At 43.6% G+C, this 25,945-nt stretch overlaps 1 protein-coding gene across 3 annotated transcripts in view; it reads right to left on the bottom strand.

Annotated features, from left to right (window-relative positions):
* Window positions 1-23,098, bottom strand: part of DGKB (diacylglycerol kinase beta) — an 849,394-nt gene extending 826,296 nt beyond the window's left edge. For 2 of the 3 annotated variants that reach the window (XM_068235094.1, XM_068235096.1), the window contains exon 1: window positions 22,856-23,098. The gene's annotated coding sequence lies outside the window, so the exon portion shown is untranslated. Of the gene's footprint in view, window positions 1-5,226; window positions 5,600-22,855 lie in introns of those variants that run through there. The other variant, XM_068235095.1, reaches the window with a different exon arrangement.
* Window positions 23,099-25,945: the final 2,847 nt, after the last annotated feature.

Consider the following 25,945-nt stretch of genomic DNA (forward strand, 5'->3'; position numbering starts at 1 on the left):
ATGAGCTGTATGCCAAAATCATCAATATTAAAACAATAAAAGGCTTGAACTACTTCAGTTGTAGTGTAATGAATCTAAAATATACGAAAGTCTAATGTTTATCAGTACATTACAGAAAATAATGAACTTTATCACAATATGCTAATTTTTTGAGAAGATCCTGTACATAGATGGAAAGGCATTGTATTGGAGCCCCTACAGCCCTGCCCCCCTTCCCCCAGCACTGTTCCTTGTGGGTGTAGAGTCTCTACTCCAGTAGTTACACCTCTGCCACTAGTGGTATTGCTGGGGATGTCACAACTGGATCACCAGGGCAGGGGCGCAACTAGAAATTACTGGGCGCCCTTACAAAACTTTGGATGGGGTCCCCTACCGCCAATCCCCCCCACCCCCGCTTTCTGCGCAGGTTTTAATCTCTGTGGCCAGACTCCTCAAACATCAATACAGGACACAGCATTTGGGGAGGGGTAGAAAGGCTGGAGGTAGAAAAGCGCTGTACACAAGACCCTCTGAACTGAATAGTAATTGTTTACAAATCTATCTTTGTCTGAAAACCTTTGTATGATTCCTTATCAGAGGCTGAGCAGATGCAGTCATTAGAACAATTGGGCAGAGAGCAGAAAGTATTTTACTCTCTTTGCCCTTAGTTGTCAGTCTCTCAGGACAGGAAAAATATACTTCTCCCCCCAAAGGGCCCCCTGCTGCTTCTTGCCCCCCTGTGACTGCATCCCTTGCAGGGTCTATTGTTACACCCCTGCATCAGGGGTGTTACTAGTGCCATATTCAGGGACACCTCCAAAGACATAACCAATACACCACCAAGGGCATTTCCAGGCACATTCATATCACACCTAGTTCTGGGCACCTCATCTGCACGTTAAGGATGTTGCAATTAAATAGTCGCAATTTATGGGTGCCGAAAATTTCATCTATTGCTGCATTTTATCGGGTGCTTCCGTGCGCCCACATTTCCCTCTATTACGGATAATCGTGATTTTTACCACTGCAGCCTATGGCCGCCTTTTTTTTTTTCACTTTGCTTTGTGCGCCCTTTTTTTCCTGATTCGATCACCACTACATCACAATTAACATTTCCCGACATTACCACTGCACCACCATGAACTTTCAGTGATATTACCACTGCACCACCATGAAAATTCAGTGATATTACCACTGTACCACTGTGAACATTCAGTGACATTACCACTGCACCACCCTGAGCATTCAGTGACATTACCCCTTGTTTCACCATGAAGATTCAGTGATATTACCACTGCACCACCATGAACATTCAGTGACATTACCACTGCACCACCATGAACATTCAATTACATTACCACTGCACCACCCTGAACATTCAGTGACATTACCACTGCACCACCAAGAACATTCCCTGAGATTACCACTGGACCACCATGAACATTCAGTGACATTACCACTGCACCACCATAAACATTCAGTGACATTACCACTGCACCACCATTAACATTCCCTGAAATTACCACTGTACCACCATGAACATTCAGTGATATTACCACTGCACCACCATGAACGTTCTGCGATATAACCACTGCACCACGATGAACATTGTGATATAACCACTGCACCACCATGAACATTCCGTGACATTACCCCTGTTTCACCATGAACATTCAGTGATATTACCACTGCACCACCCTGAACATTCAGTGACATTACCACTGCACCACCATAAACATTCAGTGACATTACCACTGCACCACCATAAACATTCAGTGACATTACCACTGCACCACCATAAACATTCAGTGACATTACCACTGCACCACCATTAACATTCCCTGAGATTACCACTCTACCACCATGAACATTCAGTGACATTACCACTGCACTATATAACAGCAAAAAAGTATACATTTTCAGTACACGTAGGGGTCTATTCATAAAAGGCTGTGCATAAAAAAAAATTTGTGCATAAAAAAAAAATTTGGTCGGGGAAATACAGCATTCGGTATTTTAGACTTTTGTGTGCTAAATAAAACATTTTTCACAGATGCGGTTAAAGTTCGGTAAAACAACAACTAGATCGCAAATCTGCAAAGGCGACACAAACAATTCTCTTTGACTCATAGAAAACCGTTACTACTTGTGTATGTTCCATAATGCAAAGATGATGAGATGCCAGCCAGATATCACCTCTCATCATCTAACAACACCATAGCAATGACAGTGACAGGTGGTCGCTGTTTACTTCTTTATTCCCATAGCCATCCGTTCTGACCAGAGGGGGTGATTTTTAAGACAGGATAAAAGCAGTTACCAAGGGCAACCAATGAGAATGTATAAAAGAAATTAAAAAAATATATATTATGCTTTTTTCCTGACAAAGCGCTTGAGCTGCAGCCACCAGGGTGCGTTCTATAGACAGTAGCAGTGTTAGGGAGTTTTGCCCAATAATTCCTTACGGAATAGGTGCTAGCATACTGAACAGGAAAAGCTGAGGTTAGAACCCAGGTCTCCTGCGTCAGAGGCGGAACCCATAACTGCCACACTATCCAGCCATCTGGCTGACAACTGGATCAGGGTTGTGAGGAGGCGCCGAAAATGTATAAAATGTATACAATTTTACAACCGGTATCTATTTGTTTATATAAAAAAGAGGTTTCTTACCTCTATAGAAGACTCATGAGAGTGGATTATCAGGGAGCCTTTATTAAAAAAAACGGTTATACTGTTGACAACGTGTTTCACAGGACCAAGCCCGCTTCCTCAGGTCAATTAAAGAACAGTCAACCTTAAAATAGAACTGTGCGATGCGCCGTAGGTTTTTAATACGGCGCCAGCACATCACACGGTTCTATTCTAAGGTTGACTGTCCTTTAATTGACCTGAGGAAGCGGGCTTGGTCCCGGGAAACACGTTGTCAACAGTACAACCATTTTTTTAATAAAGGCTCCCTGATAATTCACTGTCGTGTGTCTTCTATAGAGGTAAGAAACTTTTTTTATATAAACATATAGATACTGGTTGTAAAATCTTGTTCATTTTGGGTGCCTCCACACAACCCTGATCCAGTTATTCCATACCACCCACGGAGGTGATGACCTTGACTACGGTGGACTAGTTCCATCACTAGAAGAGGACCCTAAGAGGAGTGCGACCACCAGGCTTCTGAATAGTCTGGGATACCGAGTGGGAACGTTTTTTTCCCGCAGGCCTATACGGTGGTTACTGGACTGTCTGCAACCCATGTCTGTGAGTATCCATTTCTTCTGAATTTGAGCCATCAGGCGGCACTAACGATACTGCACTATTGGGCTCTCGGTCCTCCCTCTCTTAACAGAAAAGGGGACCCCACTTCTGAAGTGAAGGACCCTAGACCTGTACACCTCTTGATCTCGCTGACAAACACAACGCAGGTCCTGATGCGTCGCGGCCAACAATCCCCCCATCGCTGTGCCGCACCTGTCTTGATAAATCAGTCTCTGCAGGCCAGTTGCAGCAATCCCCGCCACAGCCTGTTCACCGAACAACCGGCAAACGACCCACCAACCAGGTGCCAACCAGAAATTCCCCTCCACCTCAAGCGTCAAGATCACTGACTGCAGTCACTGGAAATCCACTATCTCTCATCATCCCGGCGAATAATTACTGGCGAACTAGCAACACAACAACTATATCGCCAACCTGCAAAGGCCACACAAACAATCTGCTTTGATTCAATACAAAACCGTTACTACTTGTGTATGTTCCATAATGCAAAGATGACGAGAAGACAGTCGGATATCACCTATCATAGTCTATCAACACACCATAGCCATGACAGGAGATCACAGGTTGGCTGGACGAAGCAGGGTACTCCGGCGCACAGCGACGAGGCTGGGCGCCATCATAGCAGCAATGCTATCATGTACACAATGCGCAAGAGTAATTTGGGGATCAGGCGATCGCTAGACCCCGAATTAAACCTCCCGCCGTCATTCGGCTTACCCTGCGCCCAACTCACCGGTCGATGTAGCAGTACGCTGCCTGGATACTTAATTATCCCCATAGCCATCCATTCTGACCTGGGGAAGGGGGGTATTTTAAGAGAGTATAAAAAGCTGTAGCAAAAGTACAACAGTTACCCAGGGCAACCAATCACAATTTGTCTGACAAACACAACGCAGGTCTTGATGCGTCGCCGCCAACAATCATCCCATCGCCGTGCCGCACCTGCCTTGATAAATCAGCCTCAGTAGGTCCGTTGCAGCAATTCCAGCCACAGCTCGTTCACCGAACACCTACCTGCAAACTACCCAACAACCAGGTACCAACCAGAAACCCCCCTTTTTAAAAGTCAGAAACCTGCCCCTCCTGCTCTCGTCCCTTCTTATTTTTATCTTGTGTTTTCTTAAAAGAAATCCCATGAACCGAATTAGACCAGGAGGAATCCCGGGGACTGTGTTTGTTTTTAAACCACCATGACTACCAGTCATGCTCCTGCGTCTTATCTCCATCGCAGCCTGACAATCTGTGAAATGAGCAGCCAGTGACAGACCGCAGCCGCTAAAAAGAGAGGGGAGAAAAAAATGGGAGAAAAAAAAAAATGAATTAACCATCCTCGGCGAGTGTCCTCTGCCTTGAATGGACGCCGCGAAAGTCTCGCTGGGCGCCTAAATTGCTTAGAAGCACCCCGCCTGGTTCGTACCAGCGCGCTGGAGAGACAGCGTCCCCCCAGATCCCACCGGCTGTCAACAAAATACTTTTACATATGAATTCTCAGTGGGATTCGCTCACGGTCGCGTTAACCCTCGCCTCACTGCGTCCTGTACCATCTCGCCGCCTGTCAGCTGTAAAATGTGAATGGTAGGTGCATCAGGCTGCGAATAAAAACCAAAACAACACCAGGGGGTTTGATCTGGTGGCGAAGGCTGAGGTCGACTGACAAGTTAAATACACTGCGTAATATAGATAGATAGATAGATAGATAGATAGATAGATAGATAGATAGATAGATAGATAGATAGATAGATAGATTAAAAAATACAACAACGATAATGAAAATGGAAACTGACATTGAGTGAAACAACCATCTCCCGTACCAAACTGTACCACGTTCTGGGGAGCTTGGCAACCCAACAAAATATTAAATACGAGATGTGCCCGCAACACCTACTGCAAGCCAAATATTACACCCCCCACCCCAACATAATTATCATGCAGAAAAAAAATATACATATTGATACAAAATCGTAACACTCTTACCTGTAGCTACAGGCAGCGAGGGTCCGACCGTTGCGTGGATCTCATTAAAGTGCACAGACGATCGCCTCTAGCCGGGGGGGCTATCCGGACAGGCAGCAAATTCCCATTAAGAAAAAAAAAGGAAGAGGAAAAAAAAAATATTGACAGCTTACATGGAGATATCAGCTGGTGGCGAGGAATGGAGGATTCAGACCACTGCAGACTGCTTTTTCTGTGTTTTTGTTTTTTCTGTTTTTTTTACCTCTCCCTGCTGTCTTTTGACTGCTAATTACACCATTCAGACCATAGCCTCCCAATACATACGGACAGATATATTTATATATATATATATATGGTTTTTTTCTCTCCCCCTGCCTGCCTATCCCTCAGCTCTGCACACTAATGAAATCAAGGCGAATTGCAGCTTGCTCCATCTAGTGGATTTAATTGAGCATTCATTACAATTGATTGCCTTGTTTATCTCCCCCCCATCCTCTCTCTCTAGCAGCAGAGCCCTCCTTGCATGTCTGTGTTGTCTGTATGGAGTGGAAGCAGTGGTCCAGGAGAGGAGGGAGGGAAGGAGGATGGGAGTAATTCTCTGCCTGCCCTCCCTGCAGCCTCTGTCTCAGCTCCAGCAAGCTCTGCTGTGATGTCACAGTGCCTGTGCTATGTGCGTGTGTTCTGCACACCCCAGGGATCCCCCCTCCTGTCCGCTCTGTGAATTATTCATTGAGTGACATTCCAGAAGTATATACATTGCATCTTTTTTTCTTTCTTTTTATGGAGCCATGACACTGGGCAGCTCTCCTTGCTTCCTGTGACTGGCGTGGCACGTTGCTAATTGTTGTACAGCAGCAGCAGAGTCCCCGGGGGTGGGTGGATAGGGGGGGATTGTGTCACGGGGTGCTTGTGGTTACATAATCGCTCAGGAGCCCAGGGGACAGATTAATGGTCAGACACAGCTGCTTAAGCTGTGCACAACGCGAGGATGGAGAGTGTAATTGTTTTTCTCTGATAGCAATGACCACTTTTTTGAATGAGGTGCTGACCTGTCATGTTCATTGTGACAATAGAGGACTTTTATGAATTACTGAAGGGTTACTGCGTGACTTTAAAGCCAAACGCACTATACACACACATTCATATTTATGTATTTATATAGCACTGACTGACATCTTCTGCAGCACTGTACAGAGCACATAGTCATGTCACTGACTGTCCTCAGAGGAGCTCACAGTCTAATCCTACCATAGTCATAGTCTAATGTCCTACCATATTATTATTATTATGTATTTATATAGCAGTGACATCTTCTGCAGCACATTACAGAGCACATAGTCATGTCACTGACTGTCCTCAGAGGAGCCCACAATCTAATCCTACCATAGTCAGATAGTCTAATTTCCTACCATATTATTATTATCTATATATATATAAAATCGTGTGTGTGTGTGTGTGTGTGTGTGTGTGTGTCTGTGTGTGTGTGTGTGTGTGTGTGTGTGTGTGTGTGTGTGTGTGTGTGTGTGTGTGTGTGTGTGTGTGTGTGTGTGTGTGTGTGTGTGTGTGTGTGTGTGTGTGTGTGTGTGTGTGTTTGTGTGTGTGTGATTGTGTGTGTGTGTGAGTGTGAGTGTGTGTGTGAGTGTGAGTGTGAGTGTGTGTGTGTGTGTGTGTGTGTGTATCACGCGAAAACGGCTTGACCGATTTGAACGAAACTTGGTATGCAGATACCTTACTACCTGGGATGATATGTTCTGGGGGTCTCGCGTCCTCCCTGCATACCTGGGCGGAGCTACAAACAGCAAATCAGATTCCACCCATTCAAGTCAATGGAAAAAATCTAAAAGGCTGCCATTCTCACAGTAATCAAGCCAGAGTCCCCACACTTTGCACAGTTGGTCACTTGGTGACCGAGGTTACAAATCCAGGAAAAGTGGGCGGAGCATAAAACAGCCAATCAAATTTCAGCCGTTCATTTTAAATGGGAAAATGTAAACTGCAGCCATTCTTAGACTGTTAATCGCAGGGTTCTCAAACTTGCCACAGTTGGTCACTGGGTGAATGAGATTAAGATTCAAGAAAGTGGGTGGAGCCTACAACAGCCAATCAAAATTCACCTATTGATTTTCAAGGGAAATATTTAAACTGCTGCTATTCTTACACTTTTAATGGCAGACGCTTCAAACTTGCTACAGTCGGTCATTGAGTGACTGGGGTCAAAGTTCACTAAAGGGGCAGGGCCACATACAGCCAATCAGATTTCCTTGGTGGATAAACTGCTTCCATTCACACATTTTTGATGCCTAGAACCTGACAGCTCACAAACTTGGTCATTGAGTGACTGTGTGTCAAGGTTACAAAAAGTGGGCGGAGCCAAAACAACTTTTACTGGGAAAATATAAACGGCAGCCATTCTTACACCATTAATGGCAGGGTTCTCAAACTTTGCACAGTTGGTCATTGGGTCACAGATTAAGATTTTGGAAGGTGGGTGGAGCCTACAACAGCCAATAAAAATTCCCCTTTTGATTTTCAAAGGGAATATTTCATCTGCTACCATTCTCTTATACTGGTAAAAGCAGATGCCTCAAATCTGGTACAGTTGGTCACTGGGTGACTAGGGTCCAAATTCAGGAAGGGGGCGGAGCCACAAACAGCCAGATTTGTTTATTTTTCAATGGGAATATACAAAGTATTGATACCAAGGATCCCAAAGCTGATAAACTTGATAATTGAGTGACTGTATGTCAAGGTTAGAAAAAGTGGGTGGTGCCAACAACTTCATTTTTTACATTGCAGGGTTCCCAAACTTTACACAATTGGCCACTGGGTGACTGCGATGAATATTCAGAAATGTGGGTAGAGCCTACAACAGCCAATCAAAATGTACCTATTAATTTTCAAGGGGAATATTCACATTGCTACCATTCTTACACTGTTAGTGGCAGAGGCCTCAAACCTGATACAGTCAGTCATTGGGTGACGGGGATCCAAATTCACTAAAGGGGTGGAGCCAATCAGATTTGTTAAATTGATTTCAGCCATTCTGTTATCGCCAGGGTTCTCAAACATGACACAGTTGGCCACTGGGTGACTGTGACTAATATTCAGAAAAGTGGGTGGAGCCTACAGCAGCCAATCAAAATTCACCTTTTGAATTTCAAGTGGAATATTTACTTTGCTGCCATTCATGCACTCTTAATGGCAGAGGCCTAACATCTGCTACAGTCAGTCACTGGGAGACTGAAATTTAAATTCTGAAGGGAGCGGGCCAAAAACAGCCAATCAGATTTGTTTAATTTCAATGGTAAAATGCAACTTATTGATGCCAAAGACCCCAAAGCTCATAAACTTGGTCATTAAGTGACTGTATGTCAAAATTAGAAATAGTGGGCAGAGCCAAAACAACTAACTTTTTACATGGGGAAATGTAAACTGCAGCTTTTCTTACACTGTTAATTGCAGGGTTCTCAAACTTTACACAGTTGGTCACTGGGTGACTAGGATTAATATTTGGAAAAGTAGGTGGAGCCTACAAGAGCCAATCAAAATTCACCTATTGATTTTCAAGGGGAATATTGAAACTGCAGCTATTCTCACACTGTTAATAGCAGAGGCCTCAAACCTGCTACAGTCGGTCGTTAAGTGTTTGGGGTTCAAATGCAGTAAAGGGGCGGAGCCAAAAACAGCCAGATTTCTTTGCTGGATAAACTGCTTCCATTAGCACAATTTTGATGCCAGGAACCCAAAAGCTCACAAACTTGGTCATTGAGTAGTGACTGTGTGTCAAGGTTACAAAAAGTGGGTGGAGTTAAAAACAGATTTTTCTGGAAATTGTAAACTGCAGCCCTTCTTCACTGTTAATGGCAGGGTTCTCAAACTTAGCATAGCTGGTTACTGGGTGACTGGGATTAATAATCAGAAAAGTGGGTGGAGCCTAAAAATGCCAATCAAAAATCACATGTCGCTTTTCAAGGAGAATATTAAAATTGCTGCCATTCTTGCACTGTTAATGGCACAAGCCTCAAACCTGGTACAGTTGGTCATTGGGTCACTGAGGTTCAAATTCAGAAAAGGGGACAGAGCCACAAACAGTTCATCAGATTTGTTTCATTTCATGGGAAAATACAAATTATTGATGCCAAGGACCCCAAAACTCACAAACTTGGGCATTGAGTAGTGACTTTGTGTCAAGGTTACAAAAAGTGGGCGGAGCCAAAAACACATTTCACTGGGAAAGTGTAAACTGCAGCCCTTCTTACACTATTTATTTCAGGGTTCCCAATCTTTGCCCAGATGGTCACTGAGTGACTGAGATATTCAGGGAAGTGGGTGGAGCCTATAATAGCCAATCAAAATTCAACTGGAATATTTAAATTGCTGCCATTTTTACACTGTTAATAGCAGATGCCTCAAACCTGCTACAGTTGGTCATTGGGTGACTGGGGTTCAAATGCTGGAGAGGGGTGGAGCCACAAGCAGCCTATCAATGTTTAATTTCTATGGGAATATACTAATTATTGATGCCAAGAACTCCAAAGCTCACAAACTTGGTCATTGAATGTTTGTGTGTTAGGGTTAGAAAGTGGGCGGAGCCAACACCAGTCAAATACATACACAGGCAACGCCGGGTCATCAGTGGGTGGAGACAAATACAAATTTCACTGGGAAAATGTACACTGCAGCCATTCTGTTAATGGCAGGGTTTTTAAACTTTGCACAGTTGGTCACTGGGTGACTGGGATTAATATTCAGAAAAGTGGGTGGAGCCTACAAAAGTAAATCAAACTTCACCTGTTGCTTTTCAAGGGGAATATTTAATTGCTACCATTCTTGAACTGTTAATGGCACAGGCCTCAAACCTGGTACAGTTGGTTATTGGGTGACTGGGGTTCAAATTCAGAAAAGGGAGTGGAGCCACACACACTCAATCAGATTTGTTTCATTTCAATGCAGATTATTGATACCAAAGACCGCAAAGCTCACAAACTTGGTCAGTGAGTAATTGTGTGTTAGGGTTAGAAAAAATAGGCGGAGCCAACACCAGCCAAATACATACCCGGGCAACGCCGGGCAATTAGCTAGTGTATTTATATAGTACTGACCTCTTCTGCAGCACATTACAGAGTACATAGTCATGTCACTGACTGTCCTCAGAGGAGCTCACAATCTAATCCTACCATAGTCATAGCCTCATGTCCTACCATATTATTATTATGTATTTATGTAGCACTGACATCTCCTGCAGCACATTACAGAGTACATGGTCATGTCACTGACTGTCCTCAGAGGAGCTCACAATCTAATCCTACCATAGTCATAGTCTAATGTCCTATCATATTATTATTATAATGTATTTATACAGCACTGACATCTTCTGCAGCACATTACAACGTACATAGTCATGTCACTGACTGTCCTCAGAGGAGCTCACACTCTAATCCTACCATAGACATATTATTATTATTATTATTTAGTATTTACTGTATAAAGCACCAACCTCTTCCTCAGCGCTGTACAGGGTATATATATTATCTTGTCACTAACTGTCCCTCAGAGGGGCTCACAATCTAATCCCTACCATAGTCATATGTCTGTGTATGTATCATGTAGTGTATGTATCGTAGTCTAGGGCCAATTTTAGAGGGAAACCAATTAACCTATATGTATGTTCTTTGGGTGGATGTGGGAGGAAACCAGGGATCCTGGAGGAAACCCACACAGACACGGATGGGGAGAACCTACAAACTCCTTGAAGATGTTGACCTGGCTGGGATTCCAACTGGGGATCCAGCGCTGCAAGCAAGAGTGCTATCCACTAAGCCACCGTGCTACCCATTCATTACTGCTCAGTCTAATATCCTACCATATTATTATTATGTATTTATAAAGCACTGACATTTTCTGCAGCACATTACAGAGTACATAGTCATATCACTGACTGTCCTCAGAGAGGCTCACACTCTAATCCTACCATAGTCATAGTGTAATGTCCTACCATACTATTATTATGTATTTATACAGCACTGACATCTTCTGCAGCACATTACAGAGTACATAGTCATGTCACTGACTGTCCTCAGAGGAGCTTACAATCTAATCCTACCATAGCCATAGTCTAATGTCCTACCATATTATTATTATGTATTTATATAGCACTGACATCTTCTGCAGCACTGTACAGAGTACATAGCCAGGTCACTGACTGTCCTCAGAGGAGCTCACAATCTAATCCTACCATAATCATAGCCTAATGTCCTACCATATTATTATTATGTATTTATATAGCACTGACATCTTCTGCAGCACTTTACAGAGCACATAGTCATGTCACTGACTGTCCTCAGAGGAGCTCACACTCTAATCCTACCATAGTCATAGTGTAATGTCCTACCATATTATTATTATGTATTTATATAGCACTGACATCTCCTGCAGCACATTACATAGTACATAGCCATGTCACTGACTGTCCTCAGAGGAGCTCACACTCTAATCCTAACATAGTCATAGTGTAATGTACAACCATATTATTATTATGCATTTATATAGCACTGACATCTCCTGCAGCACTTTACAGAGTACATAGTCATGACACTGATGTCCTCAGAGGAGGTCACACTCTAATCCTAACATAGTCATAGTCTAATGTCCTACCTTATTATTATTATTATATATTTATATAGCACTGACATCTCCTGCAGCACATTACAGAGTACATAGTCATGTCACTGACTGTCCTCCAAGGATCTCACAATCTAATCCTACCATAGTCATAGTCTAATGTCCTACCTTATTATAATTATTATATATTTATATAGCACTGACATCTCCTGCAGCACATTACAGAGTACATAGTCATGTCACTGACTGTCCTCCGAGGATCTCACAATCTAATCCTACCATAGTCATAGTCTAATGTCCTACCTTATTATTATTATTATGTATTTATATAGCACTGACATCTTCTGCAGCACTTTACAGAGTACATAGTCATGTCACTGACTGTCCTCAGAGGAGTTCACACTCTAATCCTACCATAGTCATAACCTAATGTCCTACCATATTATTATTATGTATTTATATAGCACTGACATCTTCTGCAGCACTTTACAGAGTACATAGTCATGTCACTGACTGTCCTCAGAGGAGCTCACAATCTAATCCTACCATAGTCATAGTCTAATGTCCTACCATATTATTATTATGTATTTATATAGCACTGACATCTTCTGCAGCACTTTACAGAGTCCATAGTCATGTCACTGACTGTCCTCAGAGGAGCTCACAATCTAATCCCTACCATAGTCATAGTCTAATGTCCTACCATATTATTATTATGTATTTATATAGCACTGACATCTTCTGAAGCACATTACAGAGTACATAGTCATGTCACTGACTGTCCTCAGAGGAGCTCACACTCTAATCCTACCATAGTCATAGTGTAATGTCCTACCATATTATTATTATGTATTTATATAGCACTGACATCTGCAGCACTTTACAGAGTACATAGTCATGTCACTGACTGTCCTCAGAGGAGATCACAATCTAATCCTACCATAGTCATAGCCTAATGTCCTACCATATTATTATTATGTATTTATATAGCACTGACATCTTCTGCAGCACTGTACAGAGTACATAGTCATGTCACTGACTGTCCTCAGAGGAGCTCACACTCTAATCCTACCATAGTCATAGTCTAATGTCCTACCATATTATTATTATGTATTTATATAGCACTGACATCTTCTGAAGCACATTACAGAGTACATAGTCATGGCACTGACTGTCCTTAGAGGAGCTCACAATCTAATCCAACCTGGGCAGACCTTTGTGGAGACACATATACAAATACCAGATAGTTCTTCACCATCTAGCGTGTTTATGAGACTTGAGGCCAATTTCATAGGTGATCAATTAGCTTAAAGAGAAACCGTGACCAAGAATTGAACTTCATCCCAATCAGTAGCTGATACCCCCTTTCCCAGGAGAAATCTATTGCTTTTCACAAACGGATCATCAGGGGGCTCTGTATGGCTGATATTGTGGTGAAACTCCTCCCACAGGAAACTGTGAAGACCATGGTCCTGGCAGTTTCCTGTCTGTGAACCTCGTTGCATCGTGGGAAATAACAGCTGTTTACAGCTGTTTCCCATTGCTAAAAAAGCAAGCAGAAGGTACTTCCAGTGACATCACCTGCCAGCAGTAAAAATGTCACCATGTGATAAATGGCAGAATGTAAATCAGGGAGAGAAAAGCTTTTACAATGGGCAAACACTGACTAAATCATTTATGCATAATTATTTGTGAAAATAAAGTAGTTTTTTTTATTACATAATTTTCACTGGAGTAGATCCTCTTTAACGTTATGTTTTTGGGTTGTGGGTGGGAACTGACATACATGCAGGATACTCAGGCATACAGGAGAACATACAAACTCCAGCGTCTTGGCCCATTTTTCAAAAAAGCGTGGACTCCAGAGCTACATACTTGAGCACTTTCAAAGCAAAGTTCACCACATGGTGGCTTTTTGGAAGAGGTGTCTGTAGAAAAAAAGAGTCCAAGATGTTTTCTTACTGACTGCTTGAAGAAATAAAAATTAACTGAAGGATCAAAACGAGACTTTTGCTTTTTCTAAGTTTTCTTTTAGGAGATAATTTTTCATCTTTTCAGCACTCTGCAATTGAAAAAGTACCAGAAAATAGATGAAGTATTGCCAAAATTGTTTTGAGTATTTTCTTTCTTGCTGTTGGCTTAAAAGGTATTTATTGATAAGGTGTTAAAAATCATCTAGGAGAAAACGTGGGAGAAAAAGTGAATTGAATAAGGGCCCAAGTCTTTTAAGATGTTCTTCCACTTCATACCATCCGCCATAGCTTACATTGCGTAGAGTACCCGCTGGTCTGTTAGTGGGCATCCAGTCAAACAGCCTCTTGGCGTGTCTATCGTTATTCCTTCTAGAGGCACGATAACCAATCCATCTTAATCTCTGAGCTTTTATAAAATAAACATTATTTTCCGCCCATATACAATATATCATTCAGATCCTTTGAAATCTCCTCCAAACTTGCTATTCCAATTTGGGGACATAAATTTGTCTCGGAACTTTCTGTTGGAGACTCAGAGACTTAATCTGTCAACATCTCGTGGAGTCAATGTCTGAGCTTCCCAACCATAAGTTATAGCAGGCGTGATAACGGTCTTGTATATTCTTATCTTGGAGCGCTTTTGGAGAAAAAAAACGGAGCTGAGGAAATTTTATCTGAAAGCACAGCTTCCTCCGACACCAATACTAGATTTCATTTCCTGAGTGACACTATTGTGGCTGTCAAGTGATTATCCCAAATATTTGAACGTCTTTCTCACATTCATAATTGTTTTCTATTACACGTCTTCACTGAAGGCCTTGATATTCCGTCAGATACTTAGCTCTCTCATGGTTCACGACCAATCCCATTTATACTTCTTCAGCTTCCACCTTCAAATTTTTTTCTCTCGTTAGCTTTTAGGAAACCTTATTCGGATTGCGCGAAAATGAAATTTCCACATTTCCAATTAGAACTCAGAAATCGGAAATTTGATTTCTGCAGAAACACAGCATCACCGTGATTCGGTAATTTTAGCCCAATGACAGAGCTTGAAAGCATTGGATCAATCAGAAAATGCCGAGTCAACTCGGAAGTATGTGGCCAATCAGAGAATGCAAATATGCTCCCCTAAAAACACTAATCGGAAAGTGGAAAACGGCAATCGGGTTTCTGCAGAAATTCCGCATTACCACAACTCGGTTATTTTAGCCCAAACACAAAACTTGGAAGCATTAGATCAATCCGAGAATGCAGAGTCAACTCGGAAGTATTTGACCAATCAGAGAATGGAAAAATTACCCCCACCCCCCAAAAAAAACCTCTTCAGAATTGAAAATAGGAAATCCGTGGAATCGGTAATCAGCATTGGCCAAAATCTGAATTTCCACACAATTGGAAATCGACATTTCCGAACATGCCCATTAGCCCTTCGGGCTATAATAACTGCAAGATTATAACCACCATATGTTGCCACCTTATAAATCAGAATGTAAAATGATTATTCATGTCAACTTTTCAAACAGCACATGGGTTCTTGACCACAGTCTGTTAATTACAGTCAGGGCAATGGTCGGTCCCAAGAGGCCAGATGGTTGCATGCAAATGCAGCGATCATGTGCTTGTGGTTCCCATGGAATCCATCATGAGGTACCACACTGATTGGTAAGTTTAAAATTTATTTGCATGTGGCTGTTAGATTTCTCTAAATGGGTATTTGAAGGACCACTATCGCAAAAAAATGTAGGCGGTTAAAATCTGACAGAACCGACAGGTTTTGGGCCAGTCCATTTCCTCATGGGGGATTCTCAGGGTTTTCTTCGTTTTCAACAGCATTTCTTGAACAACAGTTGCAAAGTCTATGGGCCCATTCACACTTGCTGATCGCAAAACGCTAGCGATTTTGTCACCATTCACACCTGCCGATTTTTTAGCGATAGCGTTTTGCGCTTCCTTAGCACTAAAAATGCAATCGCCGGGAAATCGCCTGAAATTTGTGCAGGCTACGCGTTTGTGCTAATTGCCGCAAATCGCCCAAATGAGAACGGGCCCATAGACTTTTATTACCCTAGCGCTTTGAAAAGCACTAGCATTTGAGCGTTTTGCCGAAATAGCCGGCAAAACGCTCAAGTGTAAATGGGCTCTAACTGACAAAATAGTGTGGAAGTGAGACGGGAGGCTGGCTGGTATAGTAATATTTTGGCAGTTAACTGCTGTTCAGGAAATGCTGTTGAAAACAAAGAAAACCCTGAGAATCCCCCATGAGGAGAAGGACTGGCCCAAAACCTGTCGGTTCTGCCAGATTTTAACTGCCTACTTTTTTCACGATAGTGGTACTTTAAGGAGGAGTGATACTTGTGTGTGCACGTCTATTGGCAGGAGGATGGATATGGATTTGTGCAAAACAGCTCCTGGACGGTGTCTATCGCCAAATCAGAGCACACATGCACAGGCACTTTAAAGGATACCCGTGGTGACATGTGACATGATGAGATAGACATGGGTATATACAGTGCCTAACACACAAATAGCTATGCTGTGTTCCTTTTTTGTTTCCCTACCTGAAAAGTTAAACATCATGTATGCAAGTGACAGTTTCTGTTTGGGTCGGACCGGGTCAAACTATAGCATAACCCTCACTGATAAGTAATTACAGCCATAAAACACTTTTCTGTCGGTAAATGGCTTCTATGGCCTGCTGCACACCAAAAACCGCTAGCAGATCCGCAAAATGCTAGCAGATTTTGAAACGCTTTTTCTTCTTTTTCTGTAGCGTTTCAGCTAGCATTTTGCGGTTTTGGGAAGCGTTTTTGGTGTAGTAGATTTCATGTATTGTTACAGTAAAGTTGTTACTGAACAGCTACTGTAACAAAAACCGCCTGGCAAACCGCTCTGAAGTGCCGTTTTTCAGAGCGGTTTGCGGTTTTCCTATACTTAACATTGAGGCAGAAACGCCTCCGCAATCCAAAATCTGCAGCAGCCCGGGAGTATGCGTTTCTGCAAAACGCCTCCCGCTCTGGTGTGCACCAGCCCATTGTAATACATTACCCAAGCGGATCCGCACCCGCAAGCGGATCGCAAACTGCAGCAGAACCGCTCTGGTGTGCACTAGGCCTAAAAGCAGGAAAGAGATAAAAAGGGTAAATAATTCATATCATTTAGCTCTGGCATACCTCAGGGAAGGTGTCATTGAGCAGAGACAATGAAACAGTAAAAACTTAAAAACTAGATTTAAATGTTAAATAAAACTGTGGGGTAGCTTAAAAAAAACCTCATTTTTAGGAGAAGGAGGATAGATACAATTGTTTTTCTCATCACCTGTCTCTGAAGCCACACCCCTGACACACACACCTGTCTCACAACAGGCCTCCCAGGGTCAGGTGAGTGGGTGAAGGCGTGGCATTTTAGGGTATGGCCACACCCCTTATTCACATGATTAACAGCAAGCCTCTGCTACAGGCTTTATGAATTGACATTTACTGACATGGTTTGAGGGAATTATAGCACATGTCGGTAATTTACCTCACTGCTCGGGAATTTCAGCTTTTCATGCAGTAACAGCCTTTATGAATTGACATTTTCTAAAGTGCACGGTAAAGTCAGCTGTTTTCTGCATTACCGCATGCGGGAATGCTTAATGAATCGACCCCTCTGTGTGCTTTAACCACTTGAGGACCGCAGTGTTAATTCCCCCTAAAGACCAGGCTAATTATTGCTAAAATGGCCACTGCAGCTTTAAGGCCAAGCTGCAGGGCCGCACAACAAAGCAGCGTTGTACATGTAAATAGACGGCGATTACGGTGTCTAACAGTTTCCCGAGCAGCGATTGCCGCTCGGAGACTAAAGGCGGGGCGGAGCTCCGCCCCCAAGCAGGAGATGCACGCGCAGCCTGCGTGCGATCTCCTGCAAAGTGCAGCCCCAAGACTTGACACAAATTGGCGTTAGGCGGTCCTGGGGCAGCTGTCGTGGTCACACCCATTGGCGTGAGGTGGTCTTAAAGTAGTTAAAGAGGTAGCGAAAATAACTTAATTAAAAAAAATGGATTCCTCTCTCCCCCTCCTGCTTCCTCTCTATTTCTGATTGGCACTTTGAATAGGGCAGCAGCATGGTGAGTAGGAAGATGGACAGTGCTGGAATAGGGGGGTGAGTGGTTTACCCAGCATCACTTCCTCTGCGGATCACTGCATAGGGGGGAAGTAAGTGGGACCACAAGGACACCAGAGAAGAAAGCTATATGTGGTTGGGGAGACAGTAGACTACCTCAAAAAGCTACATGAGGTGGAAAACTAGACTAATATGGACCACTTTGAGTGTAAGGGGGGACCTTAAGACCACCATGAAAAACTATATGGGGTGAGTGGACCACTAGAACATCTGTAACTACTGTGAGTGGGAGGGGGGCTACTAGACCACAGGGACAGCTACATGGGGAGGGGAGCTTCTGTTAGACTACCAGGAACTACTGTGAGTAAAAGAGGGGGCGGCTAGACCACCAGAGAAAGCTCTATGGGGGAGGGGAACCATTAGAACACCTAGGACTACTGTGAGTGGGAGAAGGGGACTACTAGACTACCAGGGAAAGCTATATGTGGTTGGGGGACAGCATCATCTGCAGACCTATCATGCTGGCGGACTTCACCTTCCTGGCTACCCAACCTTCATGGTAGCGTTTGTGTAAGGGTGGATGGTGGGAACATACATTTTGTTTTTCCTATAGTGAGGCAGACTTGATCGCTAGTGAATGAAAAGGGCATTCCCTTAGTGGCCCCTATCCCCAGCAGCACCCCGCCTTCATGCAGGCACCAAAAAACTTGTCGTAAATGTATTCCCCATAGACCAACATAGGGTAAAAATACGCAATGAAAGGGACTAACCGGACACTTGCAAGTCAGCAAAAATATAACAGTATAAACAACTGGCTTTACGCATCCTTATGTATTAAGTGAAATTACGTTGGTCAGCCTCGGAAGAAGCATCGCCGTGCAAAATGGCTGTTAGGCTACCCGTTTCTGCCCTGCACCCACCTCTGATATGGTAGGATATCTACAGTGGTATGAAAAACTATTTGCCCCCTTCCTGATTTCTTATTCTTTTGCATGTTTGTCACACTTAAATGTTTCTACTCATCAAAAACCGTTAACTATTAGTCAAAGATAACATAATTGAACACAAAATGCAGTTTTAAATGATGGTTTTTATTATTTAGTGAGAAAAAAAAACTCCAAATCTACATGGCCTTGTGTGAAAAAGTGATTGCCCCCCTTGTTAAAAAATAACTTAACTGTGGTTTATCACCTAGGTTCTCAACATGCGGTACGCGTACCCCAGGGGGTACTTCTGATGGGTCCAGGGGGTACTCGGGCTTCATATACTTAGCCAAGAATAACAAATTTAGAGATTTAGAAAATTATAATTCTTATTTAAACAGCATCAAATTAGTATTTTAGCAAATTAAAAGCAATAATAAATGCTTGCACATTGTTTAGAACCAATTATCATGTACTACGATTAAATATATATTTGTCAAGGGGTACTTGTGATCATGTTTACTATGATAGGGGTACTCGATGAGTACAGAGTTTTAAAAGGGGTACACACTTATAAAATGTTGAGAAACACTGGTTTATCACACCTGAGTTCAATTTCTGTAGTCACCCCCAGCCCTGATTACTGCCACACCTGTTTCAATCAAGAAATCACTTAAATAGGACCTATCTGACACAGAGAAGTAGACCAAAAGCACCTCAAAAGCTAGACATCATCCCAAGATCCAAAGAAATTCAGCAACAAATGAGAACAAAAGTAATTGAGATCTATCAGTCTGGTAAAGGTTATAAAGCCATTTCTAAAGCTTTGGGACTCCAGCGAACCACAGTGAGAGCCATTATCCACAAATGGCAAAAACATGGAACAGTGATGAACCTTCCCAGGAGTGTCCAGCCGACCAAAATTACCCCAAGAGCGCAGAGAAAACTCATCCGAGAGGCCACAAAAGACCCCAGGACAACATCTAAAGAACTGCAGGCCTCACTTGCCTCAATTAAGGGCAGTGTTCACGACTCCACCATAAGAAAGAGACTGGGCAAAAACGGCCTGCATGGAAGATATCCAAGGCACAAACCACTTTTAAGCAAAAAGAACATTAAGGCTCATCTCAATTTTGCTAAAAGACATCTCAATGATTGCCAAGACTTTTGGGAAAATACCTTGTGGACCGACGAGACAAAAGTTGAACTTTTTGGAAGGTGCGTGTCCCGTTACATCTGGCGTAGAAGTAACACAGCATTTCAGCAAAAGAACATCATACCAACAGTAAAATATGGTGGTGGTAGTGTGATGGTCTGGGGTTGTTTTGCTGCTTCAGGACCTGGAGGGCATGCTGTGATAGATGGTACCATGAATTCTACTGTCTACCAAAAAATCCTGAAGGAGAATGTCTGGCCATCTGTTCGTCAACTCAAACTGAAGCGATCTTGGGTGCTGCAGCAGGACAATGACCCAAAACAAACCAGCAAATCCACCTCTGAATGGCTGAAGAAAAACAAAATGAAGACTTTGGAGTGGCCTAGTCAAAGTCCTGACCTGAATCCTATTGAGATGTTGTGGCATGACCTTAAAAAGGCGGTTCATGCTAGAAAACCCTCAAATAAAGCTGAATTACAACAATTCTGCAAAGATAAGTGGGCCGAAATTCCTCCAGAGCGCTGTAAAAGACTCGTTGCAAGTTATCGCAAACGCTTGATTGCAGTTATTGCTGCTAAGGGTGGCCCAACCAGTTATTAGGTTCAGGGGGCAATTTCTTTTTCACACAGGGCCATGTAGGTTTTGAGTTATTTTTCTCACTAAATAATAAAAACCATCATTTAAAACTGCATTTTGTGTTCAATTATGTTATCTTTGACTAATAGTTAATGGTTTTTGATGAGCAGAAACATTTAAGTGTGACAAACATGCAAAAGAATAAGAAATCAGGAAGGGGGCAAATCGTTTTTCACACCACTGTATAATGTGCACAGCTGGGCTTCTTCTGAAGAAATTTGCAGTAGCAAGCAGTGGTGGGCTGAAATTTCACATATGCAAAATTTGCATCAAAATTTGCAATTATGCATCGTAATGCGAAATTTCAGAAAAAAATTAATTAATTTCGAGTGTAAGGCCTCTTGCACACTGCAAGCGATTCAGATTCAGATTCCGCTTTTTAATCAGTTTTTACATCCGATTCAGATTCCGATTTGCAGTTTGCTCCCTGCACACTGCAAATCTGAATCTGAATCGGATGTAAAAACTGATTAAAAAGCGGAATCTGAATCGCTTGCAGTGTGCAAGAGGCCTCATAGTAGTATATCAACATGTTCGTGAAATTTTGCATAATTTTGTGAAGAGTTTAGAGGTTAATAGCAAAGTCCCCATACAAGCTATAGCTGGCAATATTGCTAGATATGTTAAGCAGAATAGTGGGTATAAGTCACAAAAAGAATTTTTCAAATAGACCTTGTAGTTTTCGAGAAACTCAATTTTGAAAATGCAAAGAAAAAATGGGTTTTAACCACTTGAGGACCGCAGTGTTAAACCCCCCTAGTGACCAGGCCATTTTCTGTTATTTGGGCCACTGCAGCTTTAAGGCCTCGCTGCAGGACCGCACAACACAGCACAAGTGCCGCCCTTCCTTCCCCCCCCCCCCCCCCCCTTTTCTCCCCATCAACAGAGGTTCCTGTTGGTGGGGATTTGATTATTTTTAAATGTCTTTATTTTTTTTTTTTTTACTAAACCCTCCCTCCCTCCCCCTGCTGGCTGCAGACCATACAAAGTAATTAGACAGCATTTTCGCCGTCTAGCAGTCGTCTGAGCGGCGTTCGCCGCTGGGAGACTGAAGGTGGAGCAGAGCTCCACCTTCCAAGCAGGAAGCTAGCCCCATAGAAGGCCATTCGGCGCGGAGCGGTCCTGGGGCTGCCGCCGTGTCCATGCCATTCGGCGTGGAGCGGTCGGCAACAGGTTAACCCTCTGGGCGATACAATTATATCGCCCAAGAGGTGGCGCAGCACTATTTTTTAATTTTTTTTATTTTTTAAATCATGTAGCGAGCCCAGGGCTCGCTACATGATAGCCGCAGCGCAGCGGCATCCCCTCACCCACTCCGATCGCCTTCGGCGATCAGAGTAAGCAGGAAATCCCGTTCAGAACGGGATTTCCTGCTGGGCTTCCCTGGTCGCCATGGCGACGGGGCGGGATGACGTCACCGACGTCATGGACGTCGTGACGTCATAGGGAGTTCCGATCCACCCCTCAGCGCTGCCTGGCACTGATTGGCCAGGCTGCGCAAGGGGTTGGGGAGGGGGGGGGCTGCGCGGAACGGCGGGTAGCGGCGGATCGGCGGCGAGCGGCGGCGATCGGAAGTTACACGCAGCTAGCAAAGTGCTAGCTGCGTGTAACAAAAAAAAAATTATGCAAATCGGCCCAGCGGGGCCTGAGAAATCCTCCTGCGCGACATACCCCGAGCTCAGCTCGGGATTATCGCTCAGGAGGTTAAACTGTCATTTTTCTAAGTTTAAAAACCATTTTTTACTTGCATTTTTAAAATCAAGTTTCTCAAAAACTATAATTCTTTTTGCAAAATTCTTTTTTTGACTTGTACCCACTATTCTCCTTAACATATGTTGCAATTTTGGTGTCAATAGCATGTATGGGCTCTTTGCTATTCATTGCTAAAGTCGGCACGAAATTATGCGAAATCTCGCAAAATTGTATTCAAAATTACCAGTGACTACATGAAATCAATTGAATTTGCAAATTGTAATTACGTATAACCGTAATTGCAAAAATGTACATGAAATTTAGCAAAATGGTAATTTGTTGATTACGATCATCAAGTTGACCCCTTATGCACTCAGCAATAACAGCGCAGATGCCAGTGAGGCGAGAGGGGTCAGGTTAACCAAGCTACAGTTCTGACTGCCCGGCTATAGCAGAATTGTCCACAGTTCATTGCAAGCAGAGTGGTATGACTCCCAAACCTCTCAGCCAGGTTAATGCTGCTCCAGCACTGGGAAGATAAGGCTTACCATGAGGTGCGGGGGCCAGTCCCCTGATAACGGTCACTCAGCGGGTGCAGACATTGCAGGTCAGCAGTTTGGAGAAGAAAGACTGAGATGAGTGGACCTCCTGAAGTCCACATGGCTTGTACAATCCAGACTGCACCAGCCTCCATCGTCACAGGTTCTCCCAGTTCTGATCCGGCAGCTGTATTCCTCCACCAGGATGATGCAGCAGCTCAGTGTGCACAAGTCTGTGTCACCAGAGCTGGCTCCTACACACACAGCTATCCAAAAGTGGCCAAACTGCTGCATGGAGACCTGAAAATCAGTTCCAGGTAACTGCAGAACTCCCCATGATGCTGTATCCCAGCTCCACCCCTTCTTCCAGAATTCTCTGCTGTATTAAAGGTATGTCGCCCTCTAAAGGCAGAAATCGTATGTAACATGACAATAAGAACAGAGATGTTTATGGTGTTGCACCTGTAATTTTTGCAAAAAATGTTTTTTTTTTTTTTTTTTTTTTTTTAAACAATCCTGAAGTGAAATGTAAAAAAAAGTTTATAGTTACCTCTGTAGTGGGAAGCCCCTCTGGATGGCCAATAGGTTTTCTTCCCTGCCTGTTGGTTCCCCCAGAGTGGCTGTGGATAAGTGCATCCATTGTGGTCATGCGAGAGTAAGGTCCGCACATACCCAGTAAAATAAGGGGCGGTGCACTGCAGTGTTGCTTGCGAATCTTCTTCACCAAAGTCTTTTACGCATCAAAAAATTTTTTTAGATTTTCGCAAAAATAAGCTTAAATGTTTGCGTTTTTGCCCAAATACCGAAATTAATGGAAAAGTACCATATTTTCACCCAAATAGCAAATTTCTAAAATAAATGCTATATTCGACATGTGCTTAGCATGAAAATTCGAAAATTGATAGGAAGTAATGTGTTCGCTCCCCATATTAGGCCTCCCATGATTCTTAGCAGCAGAACTGACCCAGGAGCCATATAACTACAACCAATCAGACAACAGACTGCCCCCTGAGAAGACTAGCTCTCTGACACACCAGCCTCTGTTGGGAAGAGTTAGTGGATGTGATAGGAGTAGAGAGAGCTTAGCTAGCTACTGCTCATTTATTTGCAGTGTGTTTGTGGTTTGAAAACCTTCACAAATACAAGCTACAGCCGGCTGGATTGTACTTGTATTCTAAAACAAAAGTCTTTTTAAGACTCAGTGCATTTTATGTAGAAGCAGGGGGTGATATACTGTTAGGGCCTGAAACGCATGTGTTTTTTAAGCGTTTTAAAACCCGTTTAGATGCCAAGTGAGGTGTCTTCCTCAGGCAGGGGAAGTCTGGTGGCGACGCCCAGCAGAGACAGGAAGTGTGCCTGGCCTGCCGCCTCCCAGCTTACCGCTGCCCATCTGGCCATGGGGCGTGGCGGGCTGGGAGCAGGAGAGGGTAGCAGCTCAGGAAGGAGGAGCAGTGGGCACACAGCAGTAGGGAGCGGGGCCAGGCCCTCCCCCTCTCACCTCGGTCCCCCCTCCATATATTATAGCAGTGTCAGAGGCAGGGGGCGGGAATTAATGACTCACCTACTCCTCCGCGTTCCAGGCGTCGGAGCGCTGCGTGCCACAGGTTTTCTGCTTCTTCAATGCCGCCCACTGTACTTCCACAAGAATGTTTAAATTGAAATCATTTTGCGGGGGTAGTTATAGGCAGAGCCGAGACAAGGTCCTCCAGCACCCAAGGCTGAGACACCAAAGTGCGCCCCTCCATCCCTCCCACCCCAGCTGTCACACACTGATTGCTATTAGACTAAGAGGCGCCACAGGGCCCACAACCTCCCCAACACCATAATATCTAGTTATCTGGCTTGCAGTCACTGCTATGTATCCCCTTTTCTTATTTATTTCTGCTTCAAACACAATTAGGATTGACAGCTGAATGAATTGTGCACCCCCTCCTACACTGCGCCCTGAGGCTGGAGCCTCTCCAGCCTATGCCTCGGCCCGGCCCTGGTTAAAGGCCAATCAAGAGACTCGGATACTACCTAGTATTTTCGAGTTTTCTGATTAGCCTAAAATTTCTATGGTTTTCTGATTTTTGCGGTAAATTAATGCATTCTCTGATTAATACTACTGAGTATTTCCGATTTTCCATTTTCTGTTTTCCGCAACAAATCATAGTCTTGGCCGAATCAGAGAATGCGGTAATTTACAGCGAAAATCTGAGAACCACAGAAATTTTAGGCCAATCAGAAAACTCAAAAATACTTGGTAGCGTTCAAAAGTATTTAGGCAATGAACTGTTTACAAGTGTATTGTAATATATTGTAAAGTATTGGTTTTAAAAGGAATTCATAATATTTTTTGGATGTCTTTTTAAAACCCAAACATCTTTAAAAATTGGAAATCACCGCGGTAATGGAAATCGGCATTTGCGAAAAATGGAATTTCCACAAAATTGGCATTTCTAACTATCCCTACTGTCGGTATGATCCATTACCGTCATTTTCGAAACGTCATGCTCGATCCTGTCGTCTTCCATCATCTTGTTTGACCTGCTAACCGCAGCACTTCCGTGTTCCCCTGCAGGGGTCAAAACATAACGCATTTGCTGAACACTGCTAAAGGTTACTCTCTGGCACAAAAGCATTTCACCAAAATGCCGGGACGTCTGTCTGAACCAGACCTAAAGCCACTCTTGCACAGCTATTTCTCTTCATGCATGAGTGCTTCATAGCTAGGGCTGCTCAAATCCGGATCCTGGAGAAACCCTAATAGTTGCTATCCGGATATCTCCCAGTAAACCTGTGGGGGGGTCAAGCTTACCTGTCTGACGTCTTCTTCGTCCGTCCCTGGCGCCTCCCATGATGCGGCCCACGCACATCACGTGACTACAAACACTTCCTTCTTCAACCTGGAAGGAGGAAGTGTTTGTAGTCACGTGACCGCCGCGTGGACCGCATCATGGGAGGCACCAGGGACGGACGAAGAAAACGTCAGACAGGTAAGCTTGACTCCCCTACCCCCCACTCCCTCCCGCACAGGTTTACTGGGAGATATCCGGATAGCAACTATCCGGGTTTCTCCTGGATCCAGATTTGAACAGCCCTTTCTCCCTCTTTCTA

Source organism: Hyperolius riggenbachi, chromosome 5, assembly GCF_040937935.1.
Source record: "Hyperolius riggenbachi isolate aHypRig1 chromosome 5, aHypRig1.pri, whole genome shotgun sequence".
Taxonomy (NCBI): domain Eukaryota; kingdom Metazoa; phylum Chordata; class Amphibia; order Anura; family Hyperoliidae; genus Hyperolius; species Hyperolius riggenbachi.